The sequence below is a fragment of the Rhea pennata genome, chromosome 1 (genome assembly GCF_028389875.1).
Source record: "Rhea pennata isolate bPtePen1 chromosome 1, bPtePen1.pri, whole genome shotgun sequence".
In the NCBI taxonomy this organism is placed as follows: Eukaryota; Metazoa; Chordata; class Aves; order Rheiformes; family Rheidae; genus Rhea; species Rhea pennata.
The window spans coordinates 160552792-160572676 of record NC_084663.1 but is presented as its reverse complement, the minus strand read 5'-3'; positions in this window follow the sequence as shown (position 1 = coordinate 160572676).

The window sequence follows — 19885 nt, the reverse complement described above, 5'->3', positions numbered from 1 at the left end:
TGGCTTGTGTCTGCTTGCCAGGGAGCATGGAGACACCCCAGATTTCATGCAATTTTGCACTGGGACTTGAGAACAACAGCGGTTTGCTTCATCGTGCATGGCCTTCGTGTTCTCCCAAGTGCTGGAATTAAGTCTAGCAAAGGCATACAGCACTGAACAGACAAAATAAAAGCTCTGTGAAAAGCTCCTGAGCTACTCTGCTGCAAAGAATGCAGGAAAGGATGAAGCAGTAGGATTTTTGTGGTTAAATCAGTTGACATCCTGGAAGCACTGCACTGTTTTTCTTTCTCTCTCTCTCTCTCTTTTTTTTTTCTTTTTTTTTTTTTTTTTTTTTTTTTTGTCCTTGGTCGGAAGGAAATGCTGCCCCGGACTGAGACTATAGGAAGCATACAATGGATTTTATTCATACCAACAATCTCAAACCACTCCAACGCTGACAAACTGAAAAAAAATGAAATGAGGAAGCTGATAGATGTGTAAGGCACATTGTGAATGACACACTGCTAATAAAACTAATTCCTTCTCTGAACAACTGTGGGTCTCACAAAAGCATCTTTTCTTTCAATAGAGGAGTCTGAATGAGCTAAAAAAGTGCACCTCTCACATAACCTTTTTTGTGTGAATGAATCATAGCTCTGGCACAGAAAGTTAAAAAAAAAAGGTCTTTTAAATAAAAATTTACAGCAAGGTAACTGTAAAATTTCTGTGTAAAGCATACAATGAGTTCTTTTATAAATCTTTATCTTGCAAATCGACCAGTATTATTCCCTCCTGTTTTGATCTCGTCTTATTTCCTGTCTAAAGCCAAAAGGCTGCAGTTCCAGGGCTGCCTTAATATATGCCCTGAGTGTTATGACATTTGCATAACAGTAGCTTTCAGGGAGGCTCTTGTTCACAAACTGCACTGCTTGCTTGCGCTGTATGAAAATTTTGATTGGATTTGTGGCCAATTGAGATTCTGTTCGTTAGGCACCCGACCCGCAGGCACCGCAGCGTGTCTTCGGTTTCATTAACAGCCCCGTTGAAGCAAACACGACCGATACAGTTGGGCAGAAGCATGCCCGAAGCCGATGGAAAGGTGGGCTGGTGGGGAGATGCTGCTTGCACCAGCTCCCTGCAAGGGCACTCACTCGTTAACCTAGTCCCTGTTGGAGAAATATTGTGGGGGACTTCGAGGAAGATGATGGTCAGCTCTGTCATTTGATCCGTGGGCAACACAGACCCCGTCAGTTGTCCAGCAAGACTGAAAACCAACCTATGATGCTACAGTTGACCACTGCAGCACACTTTTGAAAACTGGATAGGCTCACTGTGGACAGGACGGGCTGTTCCTGAGCATTAACGATCTTCAGTAGCTATTTTTGACAGTAGGTTGATATCAAGTAATGGAGAGTGGCAGTCTGTTACTGGGAATTGATATTGAGGCATTCCTCTGAATTTCATATTGATTAAATTATAGTGTATTTAGCAATAACAAATACTTCAGTTATTAATATATTCAAGTGAAAAAAAATCTCTAAATCATCATGACATTGTTATCATATGTCAAAAACAAAGATTTCATTGGACTCAGTAAGGAAATTATTTACCTATATAGGAAAAACTACAAATGAACTTACACTGTGATTGATGAACCATGAAGCAATGGCTTCTATTAACTGAGGAATTTAAGGCTGATATTTTATTTCACAGCTGACACCTTAGGATATCTATGGTAAGCCATTTTACAATATTAGAGCATTTTTAGTTCATAAATGTCTGCAGGAGAAATCTCCTGAAGCTACAGGCAAAACTCACTGAAATATCTGCAAACGAGGTACCACCAAAATAATTTTGGTACCAGAAGGCCCCACCAAAACCATTTTGCACTTTGGGATTCAAACCTCACCGTTGGCCTCTCACCTTCCCTGGGGATGGGAACGCCAAGAGGCCCACTGCAGGGCCCCTGGTGCCTTTTGCCTTGGACAATACGACTTGCCTCTGTCCCACGAGCTGCATATAACAATTGTCAGCAACTTTTCCAGGGTGGCGTGCCAGGGCCCATTTCCCTATCCCACACCAAGGATGAAGGGTGCGGGTCAGGCTTAGCAGAAGCCACAGGTGACAGCACTCCAGGAAGAAAGGCACCCCGCCACCTTGCTAGCTGCAGCTTGTCTCTCTGCGATGCACTGAGTTCAGACTGGAAGCTATGCAAAACCTGCCTGCATGCCATCGTTGGCCATCTTTCATTAGTCCCTTGGTTTATAATATACAGCTCAAGATCTTGACTCTTTTATTATGCCCATTCCCCATTAAGCAAACCACACATTATCATGACAAAACCCCCCCCCCCGGCCATCATTGCTCCAGTTATTAAATCTTCTCCTTCAGTCCATTCATTATTCAGTCACACACATTTGCCTTATGACTACATTTATTTCTCCTATTTTGACACGCAGACACACAGTATGTGATGATGACTCAGTCATCATTATCCCCAAAATGACTTTGTCTTCAAATATATGGAATTTTTCTGCATCCCTATACAGTCCTCACTCTGCATTGCACTTCTCTGCAACAATTTTTGCACGCTTGTCTTTCCATTTCCTAAGTATACATTTCTTGTATTAAATCTAAGCACAGCTAATAATCCTGAAAATGTTCTGAATCAAAAACATTACAGTTTCAGGGCAGTAAAAATCTTTTAAAACCTTTTTTTTAAAAGCGTATATTAATCTCCATTTGCGTAGCCTCTGATCTTCAGCACTTTTCTGTATTGCCATTAAGGCAAAATTAGCTGCTGACTGTAAAATGTGGAAGAGGTTGGACTGAAATGGGGCTCCGTGCCGCACATCTGGGGTGCCTGCCCACAGCCTTGCAGGTCAGGACCAGCCACGGACCAGCTCTTGGAGGAGCATTCAAGGACCGTTCTTGGAGGTCTTGTCGTTCTTTCTCTTATTCATCTCTAAAAAGAGCCAACCTTGTCCCCATATCTTTCTTTCTCCTCACTTCTCCTTGCTGATTGCTTCTTTCCCTCCCCTATAACTCTGCAAAAACAAAAGACTAGAAGCCTTTTTTTTATTGTAGGAAGGGTTTCCAAGCACATTTTCTATCAATCTTTTCTCCTAGGGAGCCATTTGTGCTGTCTTGGTGCACCTCTGTATTGTGCCATTTTCCTGGACAAGCGATGGTCCTGTTTTCATGTGATTCAGTGGCATCACGAATAGGCGATGTGCTGCCACCTGACCACGTCTCTCAGCTGTGCATGCCTTCGAGAGCATGAGCTTCTCCTAGCACGGCTGGTGTCCCATGGCTCTCGCTTAGGACTCAGCAGTCCTGTTTAGCTTTGCTCTTACAGCAGTGACTTCAGAAGACACTGGTCAGAAAGAGATAGCCGAGCACCCTGGGCCAGCAAAGCAGAGCAGAAAAAAAGAAAAAAACATTGGTAAAAGTCAGGGTATTTTTGGCAAAATATATAAACTGATATACTTAAATAAACATATAAAAGGGTATTTTTGGCAAAAGAGAGGTTACTTGTATGTTCTGCTGTAGGCGGATGGGGAGCAAATGGCTGCAGGTCTCCCGGGCTCAGACCTTCCCACCTTCCGTGTGTCTCCCGGGCTAATGCTTCATGTCTTCCCATCCCTCACCACCTTCTTTCCCCATTTTCACACACTGACTGGGCTCATATATTTATGTTCCAGGTCTGATTTTTAGGAGGATGAACTTTATCTTTCTTTTACGGCTTTGCTAAGTGCCCTTGTCACAGGTATTTTATATATAAAATAGCCCAATTTAAATTAAGTAGATGATACTAGTAGTTTGTTCTTGCTTTTATTCTTTATAATTTTAGTTAGAAATGTCTTCCAATATAATACAGATACATACTGACCAAATGAAAGAACTGTACAAGGTAGCGGGTGCTTACAACAGGAAGGAAAAAAAATGGTAACAAATATAACTTTTAGACAGCTTTAAAAGCTGTCATAATGATTGTCATGTGTTTATAGCCTTGAAAAGGATTCCTTTAAACTTAAACTTTGTGTTTAAAAGAGAAAAATTAAGTGTATTCTCTTAAGATGAATTCTGTAGGTAGAGAGGAGGCAGTAAGTATTTCACAGACTGTGGTCCTCAGCCCATTCAACAGCAGAGCTCAAGGAATGGGTTGCCAATGGACTGAATTCAAATGTCCTTCCATGATACGTCTAAATGGGCACCCAAAGCATGACCCATTCTTCGCATGTGATTTACCCAATACTCCCACTGAATTAGTGTACATAAAAGAAAATACTGGTATAAAAACATTCATTCCACTTCAAGAAGACCTGAGACCTTAAACCTCCATTGAAAAGAATTGCCTGGAGAGGTAGTACGTAGAAAGAAAAGTCTCCTCCCTTCTCTTTTTCCTTGGCCCCTCTCAGATTCTCTGCTCTTTTTGGCTGATGCTTTCCAGAAACTTTTCTGAATCATGTGCTATTTCATTTGACATTTTAGATCTTATGCTGCATCACTGATCACATACAGAGCCTAGTTTCCTGGCTTGGTCACTATCTGAGCTATTGCTGCGGATTGAATTCAGCACATCTTTATTTTTATATGTTTGAACTGTATAATCCTATCTCAAATAAGAATGTAGAATGGAAATTTAACAACATACATCCAGCGATACACTTCAGCATCTCAGTCGAATTTGTATTTTGGCCTTGTAGTTCACATTTGATTTCTAAAGACTTTCCAGAAATTCTTACATATTTGTAGGGATATGTTTGCAGATTTATGGGGTTTTTAGTGGTGTTTTTGTGTGTAATTATTACTAAAAAATGGATTCCATGGTATTGGCATTTCTACTGCAACATGAACTTGGGCTGCTTTTTCTCTGATGTGGACAGATTTATTTCCCTTCCCCTCTTTGAAATCCAGATTTACAATTAAACTAGGAATGATGACAAAAGTTGGTTAGTAGGAAACAAGCCTCTTGCTTTCAGGTAGACATTTATTTCCCTTTTTTCTTTAGCTCAGTGACAGCCACTGTTCTTTTTATGAACAACCTGGATAGATCTTGCTTTAATAGTCTGACAGTTCAGTGTAGATCTCAGGCAGCAAGGAAAATGTCATTTGTGGTTTTGGTTTTAGTATTTATTTGGGGATATATCAATTAGAAAATCCATAGTTAAAGTCTGCAGAGATTTCTTGTGGTTTTACTTTGGAGTGTCACCTTAGATTTCCTGAGAAATCTGTAGTAGTTATTTAGTGGCTTGCTGTTACTTATCTTGCAACCAATTTAGTACAAAGTGGCCTAAGGGGAAATACAGTTACTGTTCTGTTTGGCTTAGTCTGAAGTTTGCAGTACTACAGCCTAGAAATGGTATATATTCTATAATTTTCTCAGGAGTCTATTGAATTCAACACGAATACTTCTCCAACATAAAATCTTGGTACAGATCTTTCAACGAATGTATCAGCCTAATGCTATTCTTCAATATATAATGGATATTGCAAATAACACCAACGCCAGAAGAATTGCTGCACTTATTTCGGCATGCTAATAGTTTGAATTTTTGCTAACTGCTAGAATTAGACCTTTGTTAGTGTTTGCATCTACAGGTGTGAAGGAGCCACAAAGAAGAGGGCATTGTCAGGCCAGTGAATCAAACTTAGTAACACGGAGGAACAATCTTTCAGTGTCACCATCAAATTCAGCTGTTCACTCTATGAAGCTGAAATCCATGACATATAGTTCATTTTTCAGCTGCTGAGCACATTCACATAATGTAGCTCATTCACTGTGTTGCCTACTTCACGTACGAATGTGCATTCACTTGAAAAGCCCATGAATACCCTTAGGTTTACAACACAGATATTGTAGTGTGGTGCATTCAGTTTATCTGCACAGCTCTAGGACTGGCATGGCAGTATGAATTAGTCAGAAGTAGAACAGTTTTGCACTTGAAAAGATACCAAAATACTATTAAGAAATTTAGTCAGTTTGTAAAACTCAGAATTATTGTATGGAATCTAGGTCATTGTAAATTTTCTCCAAACTGAGATTGAAGGAGAACCCCCCTTTTTTCCATATCTAGAAAATACACACAAAAGAAATTCTCGAAAATTCATATAACAATGTATATTAGTGTATTAAAATATTAGAGGAGGTGTTGCAGGTTCTGTATCTCTATATGTGAGGATATAAGGAAGGCAAGGTTGGCAGGTAGAGTGAATATTAGTCATTGTAATAGAAGTGTGACATCTACCTACAAAGGTTACCTTGATAGTATTTTCTGTTTTGCTTCATCATTGACTTCTAACATGTGTTTATCTCTAGAGTAAAAAAGCGCATGCCATCTGAAATGAAATCTTGGGACTTTGTGGGTAAAATGCAAGAACACTATAATCCTATCCCTATTTTGCAACTAGATAGGCCTGCTATTTTTTCAAACCTGTCCTCATGTTGCAATTATCTTAACTGGTCTTCCCAGAGGGCGGAGGGAAGGCCTTCTGCATTTTCAGTGACCGATGCCTCTGCATTTGGTGCAGAGCTCCAGAGCTGACTGGTTTCAGTTATGCAAAAGTCCCTCTGTTCTGTGCTATGGCCAGGTCAGTACCTCCTCTGAAGCCAAAAAAAAAAAAAAAAAAAAAAAAGCTGAAATGCTCCTGACAGGAGTCTGTACCTTACTTCTTTCTCCACAACTAACTATGCCTTCAGTAGGAGCAAAACACTTCCTGACTGGTTCTTCTGCCTCCATCCCTACGAGAGAATAACCAAGACAAGTGCACATAAATTCTCCTGTTAGCAGGCTGCAAGAGCCCCTGCTCTCTCTCGGAGGAGACTAGGATGTGCTATCACAACTTATGACAAGAGTTCTGGTAGAACAGAGCCTCGCTCTTGGAATCAGAACACACGTTTTTTTAAAAGCCTCACAGCTCTTCAGTCAATGGTGTATCATTTCACTTCTACAAATCTCCATTGTTCTGATGTGGCCAAAGAATGATGTGGAAATTGCGTAAAAATGTAAAACAAAAACAAATGAGAAAAATCATAAAATGAAGTGAATTGTAAATTCTGGAAGATAAGGAAAACACAGTTATGCTCTACTAGCTGCATTTCAGGACCTCTCTTTATTTCATTTTTCTCTGATGGCCTTATGTGTGGAAAATATAAGTGCAGATGAAGCATGGACCCAAAACATCTAAGTGGTGAAAAGTGTAGTGTCCTGGACAGGTATTTCTTGGTAACAGAAGTGAGCATATAAGCGTGCTGTAGTATGACTATGCGGAAGCATCATGAACTATCTATATTCACTGAGACCTCCTGACTCCAAACCAGGCATAGGAATAATTATTTATAGGCTTGCAAAAAAAAAAAAAAAAAAAAGACCCCAAGATTCTGGAGAAGAAAGATGGAAAGTTCACTTTATTTGTTAATAGAAAAATATTCTATAAATTTTAATTTTTGGATACTTTCTCTCTTTTTTCTCCTTTCTCCTGCTGCTTTTCCTCTGAATTTTGCAGCCACTGTCATAGTTCAATAGTGTTTACTATTGAAGTCGATCAGTAGCTTGGAGGGTAGGTGGGGCACCCTGTGCATCTCAGATGGCATTATTGACCGGATCTCCATGGCTTTCCACAAGAGGCAGACACCAACATTTTACCACTTAAAATAAGGTGTCCAAAGATGTCCCAGAAAAATCTGTTGCTAAATATATGAGTTGGAATCAGGATGGTGGGGCTGTGCTGGTCCACTCCTCTTGCATCTTAGAGAGGGGCCTGCTCTTCTTCTTCTTCTTCCAAATAAAAGTATTAAACTTGGGAAATCTCAAATGGTTTATCTGGGAAGAGATGAGACATATTAAGAATCATGCCTGAGGCTATCTGACAGCCTCTGTGGAGAAATTTAACACTTTTTCTGTGGGCTGGGGGATTTCTATCAGAACCGCAGACAGTGAATGACTCAGTCTAGGATTATGAATATATCCCAAGTATGGAAAAAAACCTCAAGAGTTAGTGATCTCTCCATAAATGTGGTCTGGAAGTCCAGGAATCCAAATCCCACTCTGAGCTGCACTTGGGTATTCAGATCATAACTATGCAGCCGGAGGGGGAGGGAATGGGCAGGAGTCTAAGATACTATCCGTACCACGCACAGACTCAGGGATTGTTTTCCTTGTGTTTTCAACAAGGAGGAAGACGTAAAACTTGGAGGTAAAGGCAGTGCCACCAGTTAGAATGAGAGTGTTGCAACAACAACAAGAAAAACAAAACTCAGAGAACTGAAGGTGCTCAAGTCAAAAAGGACAGAGGGACTCTAGCCCGTCATTCAGAAAGAACAGGCACGTGCAAGTGGAGGCACTAGCGTCTTCAGGACATTTGCGAGTTTGGAGGTGGTGCTATTTGAGTACAAAGTAGGATACGGGGCCTTTTATCCCACATTTCCTGTGAAAATAGTAAAACAGTCTGTGCTCTGGTCTCAGTAGCCCTGGTGGATCATTGCTGTGGTCTCAGCCAAGGCTTTAAAATGGATTCTAAAGGTAGGAATGATGAAAAAATATGGAGGAGAATGAAAAATGAGATAAAAACAACGTAGGTTTTCCAAAGATAGATTATACCTGCTATCTTTCCTAGATAGGATTGATTTTTCGGACAAAGAAAATCTATTGTTCTATCTATCCTTTCTTTCATAAAGCCTTTGGTACTGTGCATTGGAAATCATCAGTAAAGGTGGAATTTGGGTTGGAAATGTAAGATAGAAGAGACCAGATAAACAGAAGATGAGAGCAAACTATTGAAATGAGAGCTGTTGGCAGGAGAGAGGTTATGAGTAGAGTTATGAGTCAGAGTGTTCTAATGAAATGTGCTAAAGACACTTAGGTGCAAGGTTTTAAATACCATACAGGAAAAACTGAATGACTTTGCAGACTGCCGTGGTAGAAAGGGAATTAAATGTAAAGTCACAAAAGGCAGGAATCAGGTACATCCACATTAATAACAAGAATTTCTGCTAAAAATGGGATGGGAAAGATTATTATGTAGATAAGGCAAAGGAAGAAAAAGAGCTGGTGGTATTACTTATCCTCTTGATTATGATGAGTTACCAATTTGAGGAAACCATGAAAAAGGCAAATGCAATCCTTAAACACTGGTATGTCTAGCAGAAATGGAGAAATATTAATGCCACGGCATTAGACATCAGTGAGACATTGTCTGTAGTACTGTGTACAGTAGGAGCTAATAAGGTCAAGAAAGATGAATGCAAGCAGAAAGAAAAGTCTTTGGGAAGGTAAAAGAAACGAAGAGACTGTGTGATAAGAGGAGTCTTTAGGACCACGGTTTGCTCAGCCTCGGTAACAGCAGGCTCAAAGTGGATACGCAGGAGCAGTGAACCGAGGCAGAGAGAATAGAAAAAACTATATTGACACATTAGCAAGTAGGGCTAAACGGGCAAGGAAAAAAGTCAGGTTAGAAATCAGAAGTAGTTTCTGACTCTCAAGAGCAGCCAATTTCTGGAGCAACTTTCCAATAGGAGATTAAACTGGACTTTGTTAGGTTTATGAGAGGAAACATATAACATGGGACCTATAATAGGTGGACTAGAGCCGATGATTTTGGAGTTCCCTTTGTCCTATGCATTGCAATTTGTATTTTATTTCAGCTTACTGTGCCAGTCAGTTGCATAAGTTCAGTAGAGTTGTGCTGTTTAATCTGTCCTAGAAACAAGTAAAACAGTTTTTCGAAACTCAGAAAAATCAGACATCACAAAACTAATAAGAACAGCATTAGTGCATGTGGTTCACTGAGAAGCCAGTGGTGTTTTCAGGGGATATACTGACAAACAGATACGCCTGCTATCTGGTGTGAAGGATAGGAACGTCTCTGTAGATGGGCTGGGGACTGCGAAAGAAATCTCATGAGAGAGATCCCACATGAGATAACAGTTAAGAGATACCGAGTTGATCTCAAGGCATCTTGAGCTGTGATTTCACCAGTGATCCTATACAGCAATAAACAGACTTCTCTGCTTGCAGAGCTGTCAAGAATCAGTTTCAAAGGCCAACGTTACACTGGCGCTTAGACAAGTGGTTGCCGCCAGCTGATGAAACACAAGGCAAGCAAGGTAAGGCAGGACAAGGCTGGCAAATCCAACTTTGCAGTGTGCTTCGGTCCTTAAGGGATGATGTTTTATATGCAGTGTTTGTAATCAGCTATGTTTGAGGCTGGGAATATATGTACATAAATAGTTCTTATCTGAAAGCATCAGAAGAAAAGTTCTTTTATCTTAGTACATGTTCTGGGTAACCAAACACATATTGGTATGAATGGCATCATTCATCTTAACATGAAAGGAGCTCGATATATGAACAACTACTTGAATGAATCAGCCAAAAGAATTGGGGGCTGATGAGGCTGTTTGCAACCACTCTGAACAGGGAGCTGCCTGTCAGCTCTGCTCCCTCTTTTCATCAGCACTTCCCTGCATACTTGCTTGAATGCTATTTGCTGTACGGATATTTTCCTTCATCATTACTCTGAGATACTGGTGACTCTGCAATACGGCAGGACAAGCAAAGGGCCTGGTCAGGCAAGAAACTCTGGGATGGGACCATACAGCACTTGATGCTGAAGTAGGAGAGTATTCAGCGTGTATGGAGCAGATCCCGTAACACCGCCCCAAAGCTTCAGCTCCCGGAGCTAAAGGGAGCCCAGAGCTCCCAAAACTTGCTTGAGATCTCTGCCACTGAAAGCTGTTGCTGCTACTGAGCGCAACCGAAACGCTGTGACTAGTGGGCATTAGGAACCTCAATTCATGCTGCATCCAAGGAAGTTCTTAACCATCACCCCTCCATGGGTCACATCCCAGCTGTGTTTGCTTCTTTCTTCCACATTTATATACTCTACACAGAATTGGTGGCTAGCGAAGAGTCTGTCTTTGTGGTGCCTTCTCTCCAGAATAGGACTCTGCTACTTCCCCCAGTGAGGATCAGGAAAGGTGTGAACTGCAGTACAAAGGCATAAGGCAAAACACGGAGGGGGGATTGTTACCAGCCTATCAAAGAAATGAGAAAAAAAGAAGGCAAATCAAGTAGGTGGCCTGCTACCAAATGCATCCTGAGATTGTCTTCTTTTAGGAAACATGGAAAAACATGCAAAAAGAAACAAAATCAAGGTCCTAACAAAAGGAATAATTTCTGGTTCTTTGATAGATTGCATTTGTTACTGCTTCCCAACGTTGCCTGATTCTGCATTTTAGGATTGCTGGGAAAACTCCCAATGACTTCACCAAAGCCAGAGCTTGTCCAACACTGAATACTGTTGAACACTCAGGCTCTGATTGGTCATCCTATTCTGATATACAACTGCTTCTCAGTGTATGACATTGCATACCACAGGCTGATAAGACAATTTCTGGTGTGTTGACAAAGACTAATCTGATAAGTAAGCAAAATACTGAGTTTCTGAATATAAAATGTGAGAAAAAATCAAGTGAAGAGAAGTAAACTTAAGTCAGAACAAAGGGCAGGAAAAGGCAGCTGGAGTGTGTTTTAAATCTGGAGCACTTTAATGTATATAATCATGTCATGTAATCCACATGGGACAAGTCCCACAGTGATCGTTCAGGAAAAATTCCCACTTACATCACATGCTCGGTGCCTGCAAGGTCAAGAGTCCATTGCCTTCCCAGAGTTTCCAGATTTTATATAGATGCTCCCTTTCTCTCTCTCTCCATATATATATATATATATATATGTATGTGTGTATAGGATGATGCTTCCCAGGGGATGGCACCTAGAGGTGGTGGGAAAGCTTACGTATTTCAGTGACCCTGAGAGCTTTGCAAGTGTGTGCTGGGGGGTGTTTAACTCTTGACAGGGCTACCCAGGCCTGACTGGACTAAATAAAAGCCCCAGATAGGAAACTGAATAGGGTGGGAAAGACAGGAAAGTAGCCACTTCTTTAAACTAAATAATAAGTAGGGATGGTGGAGGTCTTGCTCGTACAGCAGGATTCGGGTTATTGCATGGGATAACATATTGGAAAGAAACTTTCTGTTAGAACTAAAACCACAGAAAGAGTGAGAATGTGCTCAAGCATCACTTTTCTAGATAACAAGTGTCAGTACGTTCACCAAACTTGGATTGAATCATCCCGCTTTCTCTTCCAACCACAGTGTATGACGAAGTTTCCAGAAGAGGGCATTACTTCCTTTCCCTTTCCTTCTGGTGAGGCCCAAAACTTTGCTATATGCTGTGGGTTTATATCTTCACCCGCCTCAACATACACATGCACATACATGTATACATTTGCATGAAGTTTGGGTAAATTCCTCATTTGTTAGTTCTCTCTGCAGGCGCACTTTTATTTCACATATAGATAGTTTATAAATAGTACAGTGGCATAGGCAGGGTTACCAGTCTATGCTACGTTCATCCTTATGGCTGACTGTGAAGCCCGTCAGATAGATAACTGAGGCCACAGCCATGCTGTTAAGTAAGTGAACGCCCAGCATGCTGCTTGGAGCCCAAAGAGCAGGAAGTCATTTAAGTAACATTTGGCTTGCTCAGGACTTTGCTGCAGTCTTACTGAGGAACTCCAGGGAGAAGCCCTAAAGAAAAGAGTAAAAATGAAAAGTGAGCTGGCAGGCACAAAATCCTCCCAGTGTCTGGGACATCCCTGTGGAAGGATGAGAATGCTGAAACCCTGGAAACCTGAGACAAAATGAGAACTAGCTGTCAGGCTGAGTCTGCAAAGGGGTTGACCGCAAGCAGCACTGCAGAGCAGTGGACATCCAAGAAGCTTTCAGCTTAAGGCTGGGATCTGTGTTGCCCCATGTGCAGCACCTCATGGGAGGAAGCCCAGAGGCAGGGAGACTCCCTCATCGTGTGATTACCCTGCAGGCCCAAGAAACTCTGAGTTCAAAACTGTTGCTACAGTCAGGCACGGTCATGTCTTCTGGATTAAAATCTAGCCAATGTTCTCTTCCACCCACAGATCCAATTTGATACAAGGGTTTGTAAAGGAAGCATCTATGGACTTGTTTTGGGCTCATGCCAATTTGTTACGCAGCAGTATGCTAAGGCTATCATTATCTCTCTTGCAGGCCTCCCCCGGCAAAGCGGGCGAATCATCTCAGGAAGGTCTGCGGGATGTGGTTCACTGTCATCAAGACCATATCAGTATAAATTACTGTCATATCCTCAGGACAACATGACAAATCCCATACACTGGCTGAGTCACTCCGAAACTCTCCAAGGATTCCAGTTTCATTTTCAGGGTTGAATATATAACGCTTATTGTAACAGTGCTGCTCAAAAAACATGTGCAAGAGGACTGCATGTGTGTGTGCTTAGTTAACAACAAGTGAGAATTCCACCTTTGGGTGCACAGCTGTCTAACATCATTGCATTTGTGCGTTTAATAAGATGGTTGTTGCAGCAAAGATAATTAAGCCAATGTGGGCATTCAGTTAAGTCTGGTAGTCAGCCAGCTGAGCAGATAGTGTCCCAATGCTCGTAGTTCAGGGGAAATCCTCTAGTACTAAGGGTCTGGGTGCAAAGCCCAGTACTGTCTCAAATACCTGTGCAACCTCAGGTACAATCAGTGCAATCTATCTGGCCACACTGCTGCATGTTTCTTCTGCCCAGGCTAATTTACAAACCCTTCTGTACACTTCATAGTACTCTCCCACTCCAAGGACTTAATCAAAGTTGAGAAATAGATCTTGCAGCAAAATAAAAGAAATTTTGAATCTTCATTTTACAAGTGGGAAAATAAAGACAGTCTGTGTCAAGAGTCAAGACTGCTACAGAGGCTCCAGACCAGATCACACGCTATAGTTTATTCTCTGCTTTTAAAAATGCAACCAAATTCCTAGAGGAACATAAAAGGACAGGGGGTAGTTGAGATTGAGCATGGACCAAGTGCCATGTGTGTTTTAAAGGGTATATAGTGTGCAATTATTACTGCCACTAAAGCAAGAGAAGAGAGATGAAAAAAACAGCTTGGCAAAGTTTGTAACACACAGCAGACCCAAATCCCCTGTCTGAAGCACATGCAGTGCTTCTGCTTGGGCATGTGGACATGTGTTGGATATGTGTGTGTGCATGAAGAGGTGCACGTAGCATCTTATCCCTTCACTAAACAGGAGCCTTCTGCTATATGCCTTAAAAGATAAGAGCAGATCCTCCTCCCCCGAAGGCAGTAGAGCTGATGGAAATGGCTTGCTAGATCTTTTGAATAACAAACAATGTTGATTATGAGCTTGCTGGGTTTAGTGTTTGTTTATCACAGCGAAGGCGAGCTCTGTGGGTTCCTATATGATTTTGGACGCTTAGCTTTTGTACTCCCTCCATTGTGTATAATTGCACCATTGTATAAAGCAGCCTCCTGCGCAGCTGAGAAAATGTATAAAGATGGTATTTATTTACAGATCCTACTCAGACAACGAATTAAGGGAATAACTGAACGCCATTTGCAAAGACAGAGGAACTACGGATAGACACCGGACACGTATCAGGACACATGTCCTAGAGAGCTGATAACTCAGCGGGCTCCCGAGTACGGTGTGCCCTGCCAGGGCCAAGCACATGGCATTCCCAAACCCATGTGCAGTCCCTACCCTACGAGTGTGTTAGGTCTGTAAACAGGCCACAAACTCCAGTTAGCTCTCCGAAGTCTGATCAACCTGCCTCTTGCAGCCTGGAACAGACCTTAAAGAAAGCATCTAGCCCTTCACTGGCTTTTCCAGACGAGTCTGAAGCCTCGCTGCGTTCCTCAAACTCCATGAAGATCATCCAACTGGCTTTCGTTGTCCCTGTAGGAAAGTTTATGGAGCAGATACCCATCCACACGGCTATTCGGCAATGAGCACACAGCCAGTAAAACACCCATACACTTGTCCTGTTTACAACCCCTTTTTTTTACATTCCTTCCTGTTTAGTGTTCCCAGCTGCCAGGCATTCCTGCTTTTTGGCCTCTCAGCTGTTTTTCAGGATTGTTGCCCAAACTGCTGTTCTTCATAACACTGTGGCATCATATCCTGAAGCGATACTGGTGTAAGATCGTTTCCCATTTGAGTAAGCTTTTTGTTCAGCCAGGAAGGATGATTCCCTCCCATCATCCCTCCGGGCTCTCATCCAGTGATAAACCCGGAATTTTATAGTATTTGTTATAATGATAAATTTTCAAGCAGAGCTCCTCAAGTAATGTAAATCAATACATCTTTACTGGCTTCAGAGGAGCCACGCTGATTTACTTCAACCAATGATGTATCCCTCACTGTCTCCCATAGCAGAACATTATTCTCAGAAGCAAATAAAATATAGTAGGATTTCAGATGGTTGGGTGACTCCTCGCATTACATCTTTTATTCCTCTATTATTTTTATCATTATCCCTACATTCTCTATAAGGTTTTTGCCTGACTAAATGTAGTCATGATTCCGGCTTGGCAAAAACTGTTTCAACTCTGACACATAACACATGCCCTAGCTGTGACTTCTGCACTTCTGTTAGGCAGGAAAATTAGCTCTGGAGTTGGTGGTTTCCCACTGACTCTCCCTGAGGAGTCTGGAGATGAGGCTTCCTCTCCCGTTCCACCCACTAGGAAATCATTAGCGCTGCTTCCTTACAGACGTGAATTCCCCTTAACATGCTGTTCCCAGGCACTCTCTCTCCTCCTGGAGAGTCTCAGTATCACGGAAATGTGACTTTCTTTTTCCTCCTGTTAGTATTTAATTCTCAGATGAGCTTGTTGTTTGCCATGGTATATTAGAATCACACATCTTAGTCCACCTCAGACATAATTTGATCTATATCAAGCCTGTGATTCTTTAATTCTTTCTCTACATTTTAACCTGTCCATTACCACTGTGTCCCCAACTCATGACATGCTATGAGAAACACTGAGGAGCTGGAAAACCTATTTCTCCTTAATCAGTTGTTTCCTTTTTGAACATTGGCAATAAAATTCCAGTCACACGCCAATGCTGATCTGTTTGTATTTTTCAAGTCAATTAAGTGCATAAGAAAAACAGCCTAAAGTTGCTGCCAACAGGTTCTAGATGAAGAAATTGGCCACAGGAGCCATTCAGGTAAATGAAAGGCAGATGTTTCAGTCCTCTAATGCTTTTCTTACTTTTCCTCCATGGTCCTGAGATGCCCCTTGCAGTTTTTTTATTCCTAGAGTTGTTTCCTGGCTTCTTCTGCTAAACATTTCCACATCCTCCCCTCCCTGAGTGGGGGTTTCAATTGCCACACTGCAGGAAAGCCTTCCTCACCTTCCCTGACCTCTGCCTGCCTCCTCCTCAGCCGCTGTCCTGCTCTCTGGGCCTCAGCACGCACAGAGGCCAAGGCAGCCTGAATAATTTATATCAGGTTAAGTATTCAAGGAGATGCTGGATTGAAAACTCCATGAGCCTTCGTGGAAGAATAAAGGGGCTCTTGCACATCTTGGGGTTTTAGTTGTTTTAAATATCTGCAAAATAAATGATTTGTGGCAGTGCACTGCTGGCCCCACAGCCTGGTGCAGGCCCAGAAGCCCCCTCCCAGCTTTATGGCAAGGGTGATGATTTTCAGGGGTGCCAAGTATTTGGTCTTTGCAGATCTACCTTAAAATTTAGCCATCCTGTATTTCCATGCTTAAATATGTTATTTGCACATACCTATGGCTCTAAACAGATTAATAATTAATTGGCAATAGACAGGCAGTAATGATCTGCAGAAAGCTTTGTTTATTCTGGGGGAAAAAAAGAAAGAAAGAAAAAAAAAAGAGCATTTCTGCTCTTCCTTGAAGGGTCCTTGGGTCTGTAGAAGCAGCTGAGAATTACTGTCCTGTAAGGCCATTAAGGTCAAGAAATTGGCCATAAGGCATAAGAGGAGCAGGATGCAGTTGAGGAGTGATTCCCCAAAACAGGCTTTGTGTCTCCCATGGCATACCAGATATGTGACTGTCAACTCACCCCATATCTATGATATAGGGGTTCTTGCTATGTGGCTTGTGCTTGCTGCAGCGCAGTATCATGGTTTCTTCTCTGCAGCAGGACATGAATCCCTGTGTCCTCTGGACAAACCCTACTGCCAAACAGTGACCCATGTGAGGTTTAGAGGGGAGTATTTTGTTCTAGAAATACTGAAACAAAAAAATAAGAGGTCAGTGAAAGGATAAAGGGACTTTTACACATAGTAAACTATTTGGAGACCTCTTGTCTCACTGTGCTCAGACGTAGCACAGATGACCAGAGGCTTGGACATCTACTCTTCTTTTAAAGAAAACTTTCATATCTGGCATTCAGCTGTGGAAGTACAGACAATGAATTTACATGAGAAGACCTCCTAGCAGCTTCTACAGTACTCTGGTAGATTTGTACAAACTAGATGTGAAATTATTAGCAGCCATCCACATCTTGCTCCAATAAACACTGTTATTTATTGTTAAACCAAATGGGAGTTGCTCAGCAAGGGCTAGAGGACTGAAGACTTCTGGCTAGTGCACGGAGAAGCAAGTGGCCTCCAAGTGTGGAAGTTTTGCTCAAATCTGCGCCGTGACAGTGGTAAGTCAAAGGTAGAAGAAGACGAAAAGGAGAGTTCTTCCTTCAGTTTAGAAAGCTGGATTCCCAAAAGCATGATTACTCTCAGCCTGCACCTCATACTTGAACAAACTCTACACACTAGGTTATGCTCTAAAAGCTTCTTTCATGATGTTCCCCCCTTTCCTCCCTCAGAAACTGGATGGCCACTGTGCTAACCTTGTTTTTGCTTCCCAGTGACACCCTTCAACTTTGCTCCTGACTTCTGCTTCATGTTTCTAACTTTGGATTTGTTTGTTCTAACTTTGGATTAGATAAGAAAAGGCCTAGCCTCGGTGTTAGCCAGTAGCTACAGGACTCTTCTATGTGGAAGAGATGTTGCACTCGACTCAGCCATCATGTCGGGAGAGACCCTTCTGAAGTCCTTCCTGTGGTACTACCTGGGTTGTCCAGTTGCCTGACACTGGGTTCCAGTTTCCGGCAGTAACATTCAATTTCCTGCATCCCAGGGACATCTGCAGAGTGGCTACTTGGTTTCTGGGCAGAAACCCAAGACCTCTATAGTTCTCCAAAGGGTGATGGGGATGAGGATCTAGCTGTGCCCAGGCTTGAGGAATGGAAAAGCTCTGGAGGGACAGAAAGAGTATTCCCTGGATTCCCTGGAATAAGATCCCAAAGGATCCAAGAAGAGAAGCCATGAGGTTTCTGGACACATGATCCAAAAGGTGCTTCTTGAGAAGGGGTCAGATAGGGCTGAGTCCCCACAGCTTAGGCTTTGAGGTAGGGCTCAGCAGGAAGTACTCTCAAGGGAGAGGAAATATATATTTGGAGAGTGACTGCAGGCTCGCTTTTGGGTTCCAGGGACAGCCCGTCCTGTGGTGCTGTACGCCATCACTGAGCCTAACTGAAGCCTATAATTCCATGCCAGTTTTGCTGAAAGTGAAGCAAGATCTGGGGAAACAGAGACCATGTGCAGTTGAGGGGCCTTGTCATGAAACAAGGAACCACTCTGCACATGCTCTTGGGTGCTGGTGACAGGAACAGAGCCACTGGGAAGCAGCCCACAACATCAAGTGAGTGAAACAGTCATTTGGCTTCCCAGGGAGAAATCTGGGGGAGTTATTCCCTGAAGCTACAACTGAGCCGCCTGCAGGCTGGGGTTTGGGGAAAGCCACCAAGCACAGCAGGGCACAGCAGTGGCAAGGAGTTAGCAAGCCAGTCTTGGACTATAGGCACTGGGCTACTGAGAGAGGGGAAGGAATGTCATGTCGTGGGATACCAGGGAGTCAAGGGCAATCAATCCAAGGAACTGCCTCGGGGTTAGGAAGCAGATGCTGTGGAGGGTGAGTCATGTATTCCTGGAAAATGGACCCCAGGGAAAGTTTAGCCTCATTACTACAAGGTTTCTCATGGAGAAAATGAGAAAAGGTGTTCCCATGGGTCTCAGACATCTATGCCTAAGCCTGGGATGGGGGCTCAGGCAACAAGGGGTTGGTGGGGAGGGCAAAGCAGGGGGTTATCTGGCAGTAGCCAGGGCAAGACAGTCCCCATGCCCTTGGAAATAGGAGTGAGCTTATGGCCTTCACATAGCTGCGAAGCACCCAAAGGTGCTTCCTTCTGGAAGGGAAAGTTCTGACAATGTGCAATAGTGCTATTATTCCCAGTCTTTACCTTTCCATGTTAAAATCATAATCCCTTTGACAGTCTCACCCTTAGTTCCAACGGGCCATGTGACAAGGTATTTTTAACTATGTCTCTACGAAATTTCAAGACTATTGTCCAAAGATTTACCTCACATCTGCTTTTCAGTGCAGTGGATATTGATGTGCCTGACAGGTAGTGGTTTCTCATACAAGCAAGCATACTATAAATAATATTTTCAGTAGCAGCAGGACAGAGTGTTCTGAGGGGCAAGATGATAGCAAATTGGGTAGCTGTAACACGTGGCTCTAAAGCTCATGCTGAATTTCATCATTCCATGTACATTTGGAGAACAGATTTAAATTTTGAGGCAGAAAAGCAGGTTAAGGAAGAAAATTGTCAGAGGGAGATTGGGTGGCTCACACGGACCACGGAGCTCCTCAAGTCATGCTTCCAACTAGGACCCCATTCTGCCCTCTCACTCATGCCTCTGTAGAGCCACATTCTGGCAAACCCACTCTTATCCCATCGAAGCCTCCCTTTCTGACCTACTTTTCCACTACAAGCAACATCTCCTAGTTATTTCCTTCTCTGTTTCCCTGAGCAAGTCCCAATGACTTAGCATATACCTGGAGGGAGCTTGTTCTGCTCTGAGGGCTGTCCACCCACCAACCCCATATAGATGCTTTTCTTGAAAATGTTCTACAAGGAAGGTAGAAGCTCGCACCATAGGCCAAGGAGACGGAGACT